The sequence below is a fragment of the Eutrigla gurnardus genome, assembly GCF_963514095.1.
Source record: "Eutrigla gurnardus genome assembly, chromosome: 18".
NCBI lineage: Eukaryota > Metazoa > Chordata > Actinopteri > Perciformes > Triglidae > Eutrigla > Eutrigla gurnardus.
The window spans coordinates 5,038,456-5,052,962 of record NC_139929.1 but is presented as its reverse complement, the minus strand read 5'-3'; the positions used below and the strand labels follow the sequence as shown (position 1 = coordinate 5,052,962).

Here is a 14,507-nt window from a genome sequence, read left to right as displayed (position 1 = left end):
GGGGGGGGAAACGCAGACAAACAACTACATCCTCTGGGGAAAAGTCATTCCGGAGATATCTCTCCGTGAATGGGCTTTAGGGAAGTATGGTGGCGTGTTTGGTCACCTGCAGAACAACAATAACGTGTCTGGGAGGAAGAGATTTGTGGTTTTCGGTAGCAAACAGTGGATTATATACAGGCTCAGGCTTCAGTATCAGATTGTTTGCAGTCTAATAAGTGTAGACATGAGTTCCCATCATTGAGACATGCTATAGTGCACATAGCAAACAAACAGACTGTGTGTTTACTTGTAAAGTCTGTGATTATATAAAGACATTTAATACATACAGTAAAACGATTATCATGAATAGTTTTAATTTCATTCCGTCATTCATTTTGATCCCGATAACTGACCCAGAAGGCACATGTGGTGAAGTTCATGTCAAGTCAAGCAAATTTATTTTCCATTCACATGTTCTTACTTTCAATTAGTTCTTCTTTGTGAGAGAACAGCCTCGTGCAGCGAAGCGAAGCCCCTCATTGCCTCGAGTGTGAAGGCTCTGAACAAGAAATATGTCAACGACCCACTCATGTGCAAGTAGCAGCTTTTTTTTTTTATTTTTTTTTTAATGAAACATTTTGCTAGCATAACACAAAAAAGAACACATCCATTATAAAGCAATCGTGCCTCAGAAATGGAAATATGCTAATGTTTGTACAAACATTAGTGTTCCTCCCGTCATTTCAAACAACCTGGAGGAGTCGATGCTTCTTCTTTTTTTGTCCCACAGTCTGTTAGCATGTGCACACACAGTAAAGCCAGACGGACTCATTTGCATGCAGACAGAAGCTTTGGGGAAGTCTAGATGGCTTGTCTCCTGGACTGACAGTGATGAGAGGGCTGATGCCTCTTTTTGAGGACAAGATCTTACCATTTCTGCAGGAGGCACTAAAGACAATAACATCCAATATAAAAAGCAGATTTGAAACGGCATACATGCTATAACATAAATTGCATGTTATTGAACAGATGGAACCTCATGCCTTTTTATGTAATTGTCCAGACAGGATAATAGCAGCTTGCATGCCAGCATTTTAAAAAAGGTGTCTTCTCCCCGAGGCATCCAGATAAATGATTTCAGAATATTTTTCACAGCAACCCTTGATGGGATGATGGGTGGAACAGAGCCGGGACACAATCAGTGTTGTGCCGACCCTATTTAACCTTCACGCAGCGCACAGGTGTCACATCCTGCAATAACAAAATTAATGTGACGTTTTCACCGTTTCCCCGACGCCGATGAGAAATGTCGCAATCCAACCCCAGATGCTGATCCGTCGTTTCCCATCACTCCGTGCGATATTTAAAAACCCATCCGGCGTTGAAAATGACAAATGTGATGATGTATTGTTATGTGGAGGCGTATTTGATGAGGTGTTACGCCCGGTAAACCTCGGTGACAAATACTTTCGTTTGCAGCGACTGCTTCCCGATAAAAAATCCGTGCTTCAGCAGTTGAACGCTATTAATGTGAGGCAGGATGTGTGTGGAATGGTGGGAACTTAAATCAGCTCTCATCTGGTGTTTGATCATATTTATGTCTCTGCAATAGCGTGTCCTGAAAGTAAACAGGATATTGCAGAGACATAAATGTGATCAAAAACGGGGCTTGATTTCATGAAAATCTCTACAATAATCACTTTAAACATCAAGGTTTTCCCTCGTGTCGTATTTTCCCCTGGACCGTGAAAAGCAGCTTGTTGCTCACAGTGTGAGTGTGGTGAGGATTGGCTCCGTGGAGCTTGTTTTGACCCGCCAGCGTCCCTCCACGCCACGGCTTTCTGCAGCGCCCTGTAGCAGCTGGCCTGGCCGCCTCTCAGTGGCTGTGACGGGAGGAAGGAGGATGAGGATGAATCAGGGGCATGACGAAGATCTCCCCGGGTACGACTCCCCCTCCGAGTCGCCGAGTGCTGTCACACGGCGTGAGATGTGTGGTCACAGTCACATTCAGCCGTTTTTAAAGCAGGCAAGTGTGGCTCAACAAAGCTTGTTTTAGGGAATGGTGAGATTTTTGCCCATCTGCTGACAATAAAGTTTTATTGTATCATATCAGAATTCCAATAACTTCCTATTAGAGCCCGACCGATAAAGGATTTTGAAGGCCGATACCGATACAAATTACAAGTTGATTTTAAAATCCGATATTCCGATATATCGGCCGATATTTTTATTTTTTTTATTTCAGAAACGCGTAACAAAACATTAACAGATTTCCCTAACATAAGTTATTTGTATGATAATGATAATGATGATGCAGTTTAAAAATAAACCTTTTTATGTTATTGTCACAACGGGACATCGAAATATATTAAAGTTCTGATGAATAAAATGTATAAAAATACAAACTTAAGATATAAAACTTAAAGTCCTTTGAACAAAAACACAATAACAACAACAACCAAACACAAAGTTACCAGTATTAAAAGACTCGTTAAGCTTCATAAATATAACTTTGAACAAGACTGGAGACAAATTCTGTTAAGTTCCATAAGGGTGTTTCATCCGTTTTTATTTTATTTTTGAAATATTCATTTATCGGCCATTATAAATGCCGATACCGATAGTTTGGAAAATGCCTAATATCGGCCGATAATATCGGCCCACCGATATATCGGTCGGGCTCTACTTCCTATTTATTTATAGCTCATAATTAAATAATATATAATAATATTCTCCATTCAGCATTTACACAGATATTGGCATTGCCGTGGCACGTGCCCATCAAGAGTCTCCATTGGAGGTTCAGGTCGAGTCATGTGACGGGGGAAGCCTTTGTGAGCGCGGCCCCCGTTTATTTAAAGAACGGAGATTTATTTAAGAGCTTGTTAAACGGGATAAGCTGCAAAAAGGTAGAGCTCTAAATGGAATAGATGACCTATTTGTAGATGTCCACGAGTGCCAGGGTTAAGTGCCCGGCTGAGAGATGAATTCATCTGATAAGCAAGAGAGGATCATTTGTAAAAAATGGGGAATTTAAAAGGTAGCTATTTATTAAATCACTTGAATATAGAATGGATTTTTTTTTATATATATATTTCTTCTTTTAGCACATCTAATCACACTGTCAGTTCAGAGAATACTTAGCCCTGTGTGGCCTGAATGTTAAAGCAGTAATGCTGATACATCACAGAGGCGCTACATGTTGGGTACATCGGGCTTATTCTGATCCCGTCTTTGACGGAACCCACTCGAGATGGTCCGAGGGAGGTTTTTGACAGAGTTGTTTTGGAGCCAATATGGCTTCAGCCCCTTCATGTTCATGATTTTAATTGAGAGAGAGCGAGAGATCCCCCCCTCAAGTGTGCTGCCAATCTTCCCAGTCGAAGAAAAATCCTCCGGGGAACCTGCAGTAAAATGTTGAACCACTCATCGTCCTCCTGCGCCAGCTTACAGCGCTCGCAGCTTTTCCCCCTCCTCTTCCTCCTCCTCCTCCTGCGAGAGAGAATCCCGGCCTTTATTCCTCGAGAAACATAAATAATGTGATTGACGTTTGAATGGGGGGAAATATGTCACTGGGATATGTGGCGTACGTGTCCCTGTCATGTGTGTGAAGTACATTCACTCAACATGCAGTAATCTTGATGTGGTTGCATGATCCATAGGATTAGTTGGGATTAGCGAAGCGATCCAATTTCCACATGACAGCAATAATAATCTGTTTTCCAACTAATAACTTATTAGTCGTGTTGGGAAAATATTTATTCTCACGTGGAAGAGACTGCAAAACTTTTTGGACCTGACGCTTGAATAATCGATGAAGAAAAGCGGCGAGGGGGGGTCCGTGTGTAATCATAACATACACTAGTTACATATAGGGCCCGTGGATTGTGGGATGGCCATGTGAGGAAAGGCAGGCCCTTAAAACTCTGCCAGATTTCATTTCACGCTCTGCAGAGCACAGCCTCTGAGACAGTGACATTTACATGGCCCTCTATACCACCGCCAGTTGCTGCAGGCCCAAGGCACTGGCTAAATCAGGCACAAGGGCCAATGAATGGGAGGGGAAACGCGAGCGGGAGAACAAGGAGGAGACGGGCTAATGTGCTGCGCGTAAGATGCACACGGCGCACGCGAATGTGCTAACGCTAAGAAAAAGGAAGCGTATCGCGTCGCTCGCCGTCTTTAGGATAAGGAGCTCTCTTCGTAGGAACATGCATCACGGCGTGTGAAATGTATGAATTATGCAGCGAGCGTTTATCATCGTTGTCTCCGTATCATCGCGGCTTCTGTCCTGACCTTTTGCAAATGATGCTGCTTTGTGATGCACACATGCAAAGCTTTGAAATCCCACAAATATATTATAGTTCATTGAGACAGACCCCATTATATAGACAAATGGTGCTGTATGTGGGGTTGACTGTTTGTGTGTGTGTGGGGGAGGAGGAGACCATTGTTCAGGCAGTAAGGCCAGCTTTTCCAGGGATTATCTGCTCCAAAGACCAACCGGTCATCTCCGAACCAAAAGGTCATCAGGCTGGTTTAAATACTAGTTAACCCCTCCTGTCCCATTTTAACATACACGCCCCTAATCTGATTGGGTTACTCGACCTCTAGTAGCTGCTCCGCCTCATCCAGCGTGAGCAGTTTAGTCCCGACTGAGCTTCTTCTCGTGTTGGTGGTGCTCCCCCCTGAGAAGTTCCCCCGCAGTAGGTTGCAATAAAACATGCAGAGCAGCTGCACACGCTGAAAAATGTTTTCTGGCTGCATTCAAAGGAAAACCCTCTGGCAACGCGAGAGTGTTTCTTCCTCTGAAACCATTACAGACTGCTTTCACAGGTCTTCCAGTAAGCGCCTGAAATTGAAGGAAGACAAAGCACATTCGGCTTATATAATAACTGCACAGGACAACTTGGGCACCGTCTCCATCATTTGAGATATTCCCTCTGCCGAGCCAGTTTGGCACAAAATTCCCCCGCTCCTCTCGGCCTCCAAATCCTTGGCTTTTTGCTTTTTTTTTTTTCTTCCCTGGCAAGTTGCGTTGCTGTGATATTTTTTCCCAGGTGGTGTGAAACTATAGAGCCGTGTGTGGAAACACATCAGTCATCGTGCGCTGGCAGCCTGTTTCGACTCGGGGAAAGCTGCAGAGTTGTACGTGACGGCCTTTCATTGTCTGCGAAACGTTTTTATTTCATTCATGACATATTTCAGTAGGAGTTTTTTAGCGCCATAACCGTCCCGAGGACATAATCCTGTAGAAGGCAGATGGATGTCATGACGGCAGTAGCCGGAGAGCAGGTGGAGCTCGGCGTCGCCACCACGCAGTCTCAACTGGCCCCCCGTTCGTCACGGTGAAGTGAGTCAATACGGCTGTCAAGCAGATGAGTCCGCACCGCTAGTCCATTACAGAGCGGTAAATCCAGCGATGGCGCTTACTAACCGCCATAATAAGGTGGTAACAAAGTTATGGGATCATTAGCGAGCATGTGTCCCGGCAGGGCGGCGAGGGGGGGGGGAGAAAAAAAGCGAGCTTGGGAAGGTTACAGCGTGACAGATGGCGACTGTATGTGTGTGTCAGCGTGTGAATGAGTGCTCGGGCTTGTTGTTGCACAGAAACAAGTGGACGGAGGACCAAATATGGTTTTCGACTGGTTGGATTGATGGTAGCAAGGCTTTGACGTTGTTGCCAGTTTCACTCCTTCATGAGGAGGGTTTGTTTTGAAAGACGGCACAATATTCTCATTGTTTTTTGTTGTAATATTGAGCATCGTAGTATATTTTGTCTGTTTATTTCACACAATCTGCAATCACTTTATTCAATTTAGCTGGATTCAAAGCTCCAGTGTCATTTTATGAGTAATAATTTATCTGCAACAATAATTCAAATGGAACTCAACCAAATGTCATGTTTGCATTAATTCCCGGATTATCTCTTGGTTTATAGAGACAATCATTTGTCAAATTAAGTCTATAGGGATTACAGACGCCGGCTAACAAACTGACTGTTACCAGCATTGTTTTTATGATTCACACGGGACCCGCGAACACGAGCCTGTGAGACACGTCAGCGGAGTGATGCTGGGGATTCTAAATCCGGCATTCAAATCGCCATGTTGCGTTTTTGGCTGTATAGAGGGGAAAAAAAGGGCAGTGTGGAGGCAGAGGGGGGGGGGGAGGGGCTAAAAATGAAGTGGTATGTGGCCAAAACACGACTGATGCCAAGGTGGCAGGCATGGAAGAGATGGGAGGGGGAAGGTAAGATGAAGGAAACCATTTTCTCCTTTAACAGTGAGAGGTTGAGGGCGTATTTATGACTAATCAAGATTACCCCTCTATTAAATGTTGTTTTTTTCATGCAGCTAGAGTAGTTGAAGGTCTTGAAAATGGCTCAAGTCCACAGTAAACGTCACAGTAATATTGGTCACATCCTTTTTTCGTTTTTGTTTTCAGCCCATAAAAAGTAGCAACTGTGAAAAATGACTCCAGATGTAAGAACATGATTTTGAATGATGCTATTTTCCTTTTAAAAGGAAAAAAAACCCACATTTGACACTGACTAACGTTGAATTTGCTGACTGGCCTTGTGGACGCTCATGTTGTCTTTTCTCTCCAACCAAACGTTGACTTTTTTAAATTATTTTTTCTAACTGTAACCTCAACGTGTGACACCTGCTTTTTTTTTTGCTCGAGCAAATTTCCTTTCGTGTCTCTTCACAAGCTCAGGTTGTCCTGGTAACAGAGTGGCAGTGAATCTTGCTCTGCTCCCAATTTACCACCTCCACAGGGTCCAGAAGGGGAACGAATCATCAGACCCCTCCATCCACGTCGTCTTCTGGCTCTCCCCGTCTCTTGATCTCTTCACCCACTCGTTTGTGACGAAATCCAGTGTCGAGATTTATCAGTAATTTAATTAGTGGGGGGAACAAAAAGGTCAGCGCCGAGATCTTTGCACATGTGCGACGGAGAGAGTTCTTTTGCTAATTGAGCACAAAATGGAGAGACAGCTGGAGGTCTGGCCCCCGTGGGCTGAGTGATGTGGCTCGCCGCTGAATTAACTGGCTTCTCGTCCTGTTATTGGTCGCCACTTTTTTTCAGGTCACCACTTACGCCATGTATTCTCGCTGAGCCTTTTCAGGGACATGCCATTTTTAGTATAGATAATCTAGATATACGTAATAAAAGTGGTTTTGGATTCAATTCAGGACAGAAGATTTGCAGGGAGATCAAAAATATGTTTTTGGCTGAAACTCAGTGGCGTGCATGTGTGTGTGTGTGCATGTGTGTACGTGTTTGTGTCTGTGTGTGTGTGAGACAGAGTGAGGAGAAGAGAAAGATAGATGAATGTACCTGAGAGCAAGTTAATGCAGCTTGCAGAATGACTTCAGCACCACGGACAGCGCCTCATGCCTCATACATATCATATTGCTCTTTTATCCGTTTCGCAGCACTCCATCTGCTCACACACACACACACACACACACACACACACACACACACACACACACACACACACACACACGAGGATTCAAAAGCAAGCGGACGTTTATAGATTAATGAACATGGCAGTGCAGCAAAGATCTGTGGAGCAAGTTTCCGTGATAAGCTCAGCAAACACGAGTTCCCAGCCTGCAAAAAGCAACTGAGCTTAATTTAGCTTTATCTGCTTATTTCCATAGCCGGCCTCGACACCTTACAAATCCTTCTTCGTATAAAATGATGTTTGAATCTTTTTACTGCATTATTTTTGCAAAAGTAGAATGCTGAAATACTGTATTTGTTTAAATATTATGCAATGTGAACTGAATGTTTCCAGTAGCGTATAGATATGAACGTGACGGGTCAGAAAAATGTGCATTCAACCTCTACTGTTTCATAACGCTTGTTATGAAAGGACGGTTGTCTCAAACCTCTAGTGTGTCTTGGCTGGCAGTTTTTTGTTCAAAGAGACGCCCGGCTGAGCGAGTGTGAAGTTCACCATCAGCTCCTGTGTATTGTCCAAAAATTGCAGCGCTAAGATGTAAAAGATCAAACCACTCACCCCACCTGACAACACTCGCAGGGTTGTTTCATCTCCACTGTAATTGAATATTCATTTCCATCACACTTACTTCCCGGACTCCATTCAGACAGGCGTTTCATTGAACTTTTATAGTCTGGATGAGACCGTCTTGCCCGGATTATACTTAAAAAAAAAAAAAGATTTGGTCTCTCTCTTCGAGAAATTCTTGCCTTGGCTTCGTCAAAAAGAAGAACGAGCGGAAAATGCAAACAGGCAACTATTTACTCACTAATTTGAGATCAGAAAGCAAATCAATTAATGCCATTGTCTCTTTTTTGGGGGGGATGAGATGTATCTAATGCATTATGGACGGCAAGCCAGCCTTTGCAGCGTAATTAGCAAGTTGTCGAGAAGAGGATGCTGGGGTTTTCTTTTCCTCCGTAAATGCTTTTTCCCAGGAAGACAAGACGGTGAAAGCCTGCACGTCAAAAGCATGAAATACTGGCATCTGTGAGGACACCCAAATCTCCTTGGCGGTTCTGGCAGAGGGAGAGAGCGGAGTGCACAGGCAGCAGAAAATGGCTTAGTCAGGGTCATCACTAGCCAATAGCTTTGGATAGCTGTGACAAGCCAGGGCATTTTCTCAGGCTCCAATAAGCTAAGTGAGAAAAGATCTTGACGCCGCGATGCCAACAACCACTTTTCTCACGGCCTTTATTGGCCATAATTATCATACATTTTATGGAGTGTTTTCAGATCGTAGTGTTTATTTGACACCTGCAGAAGCTTTCATAGCTACAGCAAGAAGATTTTGATGAAATGGCATCTCATGTGCACTCTTTGAAGGGGAAACAAGTTTTTTATTTTTTGTTTTGATGAGAAAGATCCTGTCTGTAGATAAGAATTATCGATCTACTTGGATTAAGAAATGCTTTAAAACCATCATTAATCTATAATTGGCACAAAAAGAGTCTGAATTTGTATACAAATCATAATAACTTTCTAGAGTCTCCTTCATGTGAAGCAAGGGCATAAACTTTTTGTTGCACATCAGTGTCCGAGAGCAGTTTGCCAACATCATTTTGCATGCTACCCTGCTTATTTTCTGCACATTGATGAGCTTAAAAACTTCCGGCGTGACGGTAAATGTCAGAACGTCTCAGGTTCGACGTTGAGCGATGTGATCCTCATTCTGAAATATCACCGCTGACGAAACTCTGACTGTTCTCGCCTCGTTGAGTCGGCAGAAGCCGGTTTACGTTGCGCCACCGCCGGCTCGGCTGTCAATCAAAGACTTCGCCCACTCAGACGCTTGGAGGCAACGGTTTGTGATGTACTTCAAAAATATCCCTTTTCTTCATTTCAATAGATTTGTCAAATCACATTGACATGATTTTGGATCACAAAAAACATCCGATTTGAGTTTGACAAACAAACAGATTTGCCCGTGATCCGGTCTACTGTATCCCACAGGGGCACTGTTGTCTGATCTCGCTGCAACCTGCTAAAAAGTGACAGTAACTCCTCACTGAATGTGGTTTTCTATCATTCGTGAACGGCCACAGCAGGAGGGATGCACCTCCAGTATGGCGGAAGTCAAACGGAGTCACGATACCTCCGTTTGCTGCTGCTTGCACACTGGGATTAGTCCTTGCATGCGAAGTGAGGCGCCCGGGTGGTCCGAGTCTCGTCACCGGAGATGCACATGAGGATACATGAAGTTCAGTGGCCCGCAGAACAACAGATGTACTTCCTGTGATGACAGACACGCGAGCCGTGTCTCCAACATGTGTGATGAAACCCGGTCTGTTCAACCGAGCTGAAGGTTCGTCATGTTCGGACTCTTTTTGTGTGCTTTTATCATATCGTTTTCTTTGTCAAGTGCACACGCTCAGAAGGCACACTTGATGATGTCATCGGGATAATCTGATGGAATCTGGGCCAGCGTTGACGAGAAGGCAGGCCGGCAGGATGAGCAGTCTCTGTCATGATGATTTGTTGTGTAGGAGGGGAGGTGCGGTGGAACAGAGCGACGCGTCTTGCTCGCTTGTTTCCGTGTTTCCGGACCGGATTGTCACCTAGCAGACGCGATCCCCCCTTCGCTTCACGTGAAGGTTGCATCAAAACGCGCCGAAGCGTGAGTCGTTACACCTTGTGTTGTTTGTAATTCATGCAGTCGCTTAAACGAAAACAAAGTGGGTTCTGTGCACTCATTAAGCCGTTAGTCATTTAGCGTTTGGCAGATCTGAGCAGGAAGAGGAGGAGGAAAGGTGTCAAAGAAAGTACGAGAAGGGCGGGGAAGATCATTTTTTATTTCCGAAGACATTTTGAAGAACGGCTCCTGTGCAGTTGAGTTTGGTAAACGCTATAATGAACTCGTTGGGTTTTACATCCAGCTGTGATGAGTGGCAGATTCCCTTCAGGCCTAAAACGCAGCCATTCAGTCACGTTTGACTCTATGCAGCCTTTAATAAATGTTAGCTTTACCTCTTTGGGATCTCTCATGATTTTCCAAATGCCAGACTTTTCTAAATTTTAAGGTTTTATCGCTACACAGTTTAAAAAACATGTTGCATTTGGTCCCAAGCCATGCAATAAACTGTTGGAACAAATTCTGCAAATATTACAGCAGGCATTTAGACATCTAATTAAGCTTTCGCTCACTGCCAAACTGATAGTTTTATCCTCATGATAGACAAAAAAAATAATGAACTGATGAATGATGGTGATTATTTTTACAATCAAATGAAGAATGAGGTCTTTCAGAACTTTTTATTTTAGTGTCACAGCACCGAAAGCACCTTTCCAGCCCGGCCGCAATTCAAGGTTTTATGGCAAAGAAATGCATTAGAATGTTTGAAAACACAATATTAGTTATCTATGAAAAATAATAGTCAAAATAATGACTTGACCCCTCAGGGCCAGCGGGACTCTTTGGTAATCCAGGCATGCCTGAATTACAACAATGAACCAGGAGACATTTAAAAATGTGTTTTATGCAGCATATAAATGTCATATTTTAGCAGAATCAAGCAGTAAAAAAGGAAAAGTAGCAAAATTAAATACATTTAATTGGTCAACCTGCACAATTATGTCACATTATATTGTATTTTTTGGGTTATAATAAATTTAGGTCCAATCTCACTGCTCTTATCCACCTTATTTCCAGCCGTTGCTGTCAGCATAAGAGCCCTGATAACCCCCATGTGTGCTGCTTGTCATTAGAGCTGTATTTTTGGATATGATGGCGTCAGCAAGGCAGTTATCTGCAGCGACCTCCCATCATCCTCTTGCTGAACAATGTCTCCCCATCGATTTGTGTCGCCCCAAAAAAACAGATTGGAAAAAACAGACAAATCATTCAGTCTGCAGCCGAAACGTCTCCTGTTTGAGTCCAGGTTTCATCCAACTGTTTTCAGTATGAAGACTATATTAAATACTTTTCTGATATAATATGTCTAAATACAAATACATAGAGTAACAGGGACATTTTTGCAGGTTTCACTACGAGTCTAAAGCGACTTAAATGATTATGACACGTTCGCATAATCGTTGTACTCATCCAAAAAAAAAAGTGTGGAAAACTCTGCCTGCAGCGATGCGGCTGGAGTAATAGGATATCTAACAATCAATAAGCGCCTTATTGATTTATGCACAGGCCCAAAACAAACCAGAGCACACCGTAGTGATGCGTCAACATCTTCTGATTGCCCCGCGGCAAAACGTCAATGAAAATGATTAACTGACTGCTGCGTTTTGAGTGTAAGAAAGAGGGTCGACGTGTCGATGTAGCTACATCTCGTCATCTGAGTCACATTAATGCTGCATTTTTTTTTCCTATGGTCGATCACTCATTTTTGCTTCAAATATATATATATCTATATTTGGAAGTATGGATTCCTGAAGGTCTGGTAAATAATATCAGTATATATGTGTGTTCAGTGGTTACATAAGGATTTGCTCTGTTTGCATGAATGTGCATTAAGCTGGTGTTTATAGTAATCCTGCACATATGCTTGCATGGCTGTGTGTTTAAGTGTGTTTACAGTGCCGGATGCATGCGAATGTTTTTGTGTCTGCTTTAGTGGGAGACCGATTAATCGCTCGACCAATTAATCAGGCCGATTAATGGCATTTTGAGATCATCGGCCAATGGCTGCGCTCATGAGGTTGTTACATTTCATAACAGGTTTGACATCACAGTTACGAATTTAGGAGTTAAATTCCAGCTTTATGAAGTCAAATTGTGCAACAAGGGATTTAAAAGTCAGCATACACATCACCCCGGAGACCGAGGCCTAAGCCCCGCCCCTCCATGACTGTTACACTGGTATTGCATGTGGGTACGGGGCGTTTTTTGTGTATTCCGTCTAAGCCCTATTTTGTTCAGCACGTGTAATCCCCTTAAATTCCCCGCTGACACGCCGACTACCTTCCCTTGGAATTAGCGGAGGTAGAGATCAAAGCGTGCTCCTCTCACCGCCGTGTGGGACGACACAGAAGGGACGCGGAGTCGCACGAAAGAAGCTGAAATATGTCCTGAGAATCAAATCCATACCACACCGGTTCTCACGCTCTCACCATATAGGAGTTTTGCATTCATGCAAGCGCTCACATATAATAACCGTATCATATAAAACACTTGATTTATTGTCTCATAAAGGTATAATCTTCCCATCACAGAAATACGTGAATGTCATGAAGGCCCCATAAACAGGAATCAATCTCTTGATGGGGCCCGAGCTCCTCCTTTTTAACGACTCATACTTTTTTTTTTTTTGTTCTTATGTAAGCGTGATCCCACGCCGCATTAAACGTATAACCCACGGAACAATTACACACGTTAATGGGAGATAGCATGTAGTGTGTGTACACACACTGATTTAATGGGGGTATAGCTTCACGGAGCGGGCTGCTGTCGGCCAGACGGAGGGGCGAGCGTTCAGTCCGCGGCTTCCTGTTTCACTCCCTCCGCACGCAGATGAATGTTTATGTAGTCTCTTTTATGTTTGCGTGGATGCCATCTTTTATTCATCTGGTTAAATTGTCAGATGTAACAAATGTTCAGGAGCTGTCAACACAGCGGAGCTTCTGTGCATTTCAAAAAAGGGGGAGATGGGGGGGTCGTCTAATGAGACTCTGCGAGAGCGGAACATTAGAATTACACAAGCATATCCCATGTCTTGTGACGTCTCTGCAGAGTTATATCACAGCTCTGCAGTGTGTGATATTAGATGTCGAATCTGGTGCAGCGACGCAACGAAAACAGAAAAACAGGATGGAATGGATCCGTTTTCTTCATTAGTATGCTGTATGTTTGATCAAGGACGTCTTAAAGCTGCGATGTGTGAAAGAATAGTTTGACATCCTGGGCCTGCAGTGAAACAAATAATACAGTTCTACTAGAACAGAGCGACCTTTGTCCCCAGCGTTCCACTTTATAGTGAGTCTGTATAATACAGGAAGTACAGTTGCAGCTGAGTTCAGTGCACCGGAGCAGAATACCATTAAGGGTGATGAGCACTAAGGAGCATCGGCGCCTGAGGCCAAACGGGCTACTGTACAAGGACGTGTGCAAAATTATGCAAACAACGTTGCATAGTAACGACAGTTTATCACCGCCAGACAAACAGGAGCAAATCTTTTATTAATCTGTTTACTTGACAGGAGCGCCGTGTGCACTTTTCAACCTTTTTTTTTTTTTTTTTTTTTCTTCCCTCCCCGGCAGGATCAATGTCACGTTCAGGAAAATCATTCTTCCCCCTCCTCCGTTTGTGTTTTAACTGTGAGATGATCACCTGCGACACACCTCCACTCGCTCACTGTTCCCCTCCCCCCCACGAATGTCTTCATGAATCCCATCATCACCACATCCTCATTAATCTCATATCATCAAAAGGTTCAGCTGGAGCCTCAAACCACGTTTCCAAAACTGACTTCATACATCAATTACTGGATGTTAGACTTGATGAGTTTGTCTGTTATTATATTATTACGAGTTGATTAAAGCAGTCCATAAATATAATGGACTACACTGTTACTGAAAAATGAATCTACTGGAGTACGCCTGCATAATTTACGTGGAAGTCTTTAACTGGTGAGCATGAAATATATCTATCTAAATATATATCTTAGAGAAGGATAAGTGATGGTGTATTTAATTTTTTTTTGGCCATCGTTAATAACATTAGAGTCAAAATGCCCATTGTCACTTCCCAATTACTTAACCACTTTAATGTTATTATAGCAGATGAGTTAACATTATCCAAAGTCTTATTGGAAACAATAGAAGCGTATTGTTATTGTACATCATGGGTTACGCCCATTTATCACGTAGATCAAATAGTATTTTTCGACCATGCAGGTCATTGTTTTAGTGGTCATAAGTGAGAAAATGTATCGACGCCTGTCCTTGCAAGATGAATTCAGCAGCTGTAGGAAATGAATAATTATAGATCAGCTGTCATTTTGTTCTTTAAGTTGATTGTTTGTTCCTTGCTTGTAAAAGGTTGTCAATAGGCGGCGGGCG

General features: G+C 43.2%; 1 protein-coding gene across 3 annotated transcripts in view; it reads left to right on the top strand.

The window, feature by feature from the left end:
• The window catches only part of dlgap1b (discs, large homolog-associated protein 1b), a 75,752-nt gene that overhangs the window by 3,833 nt on the left and 57,412 nt on the right, over nucleotides 1-14,507 (top strand). The window lies entirely within an intron of this gene.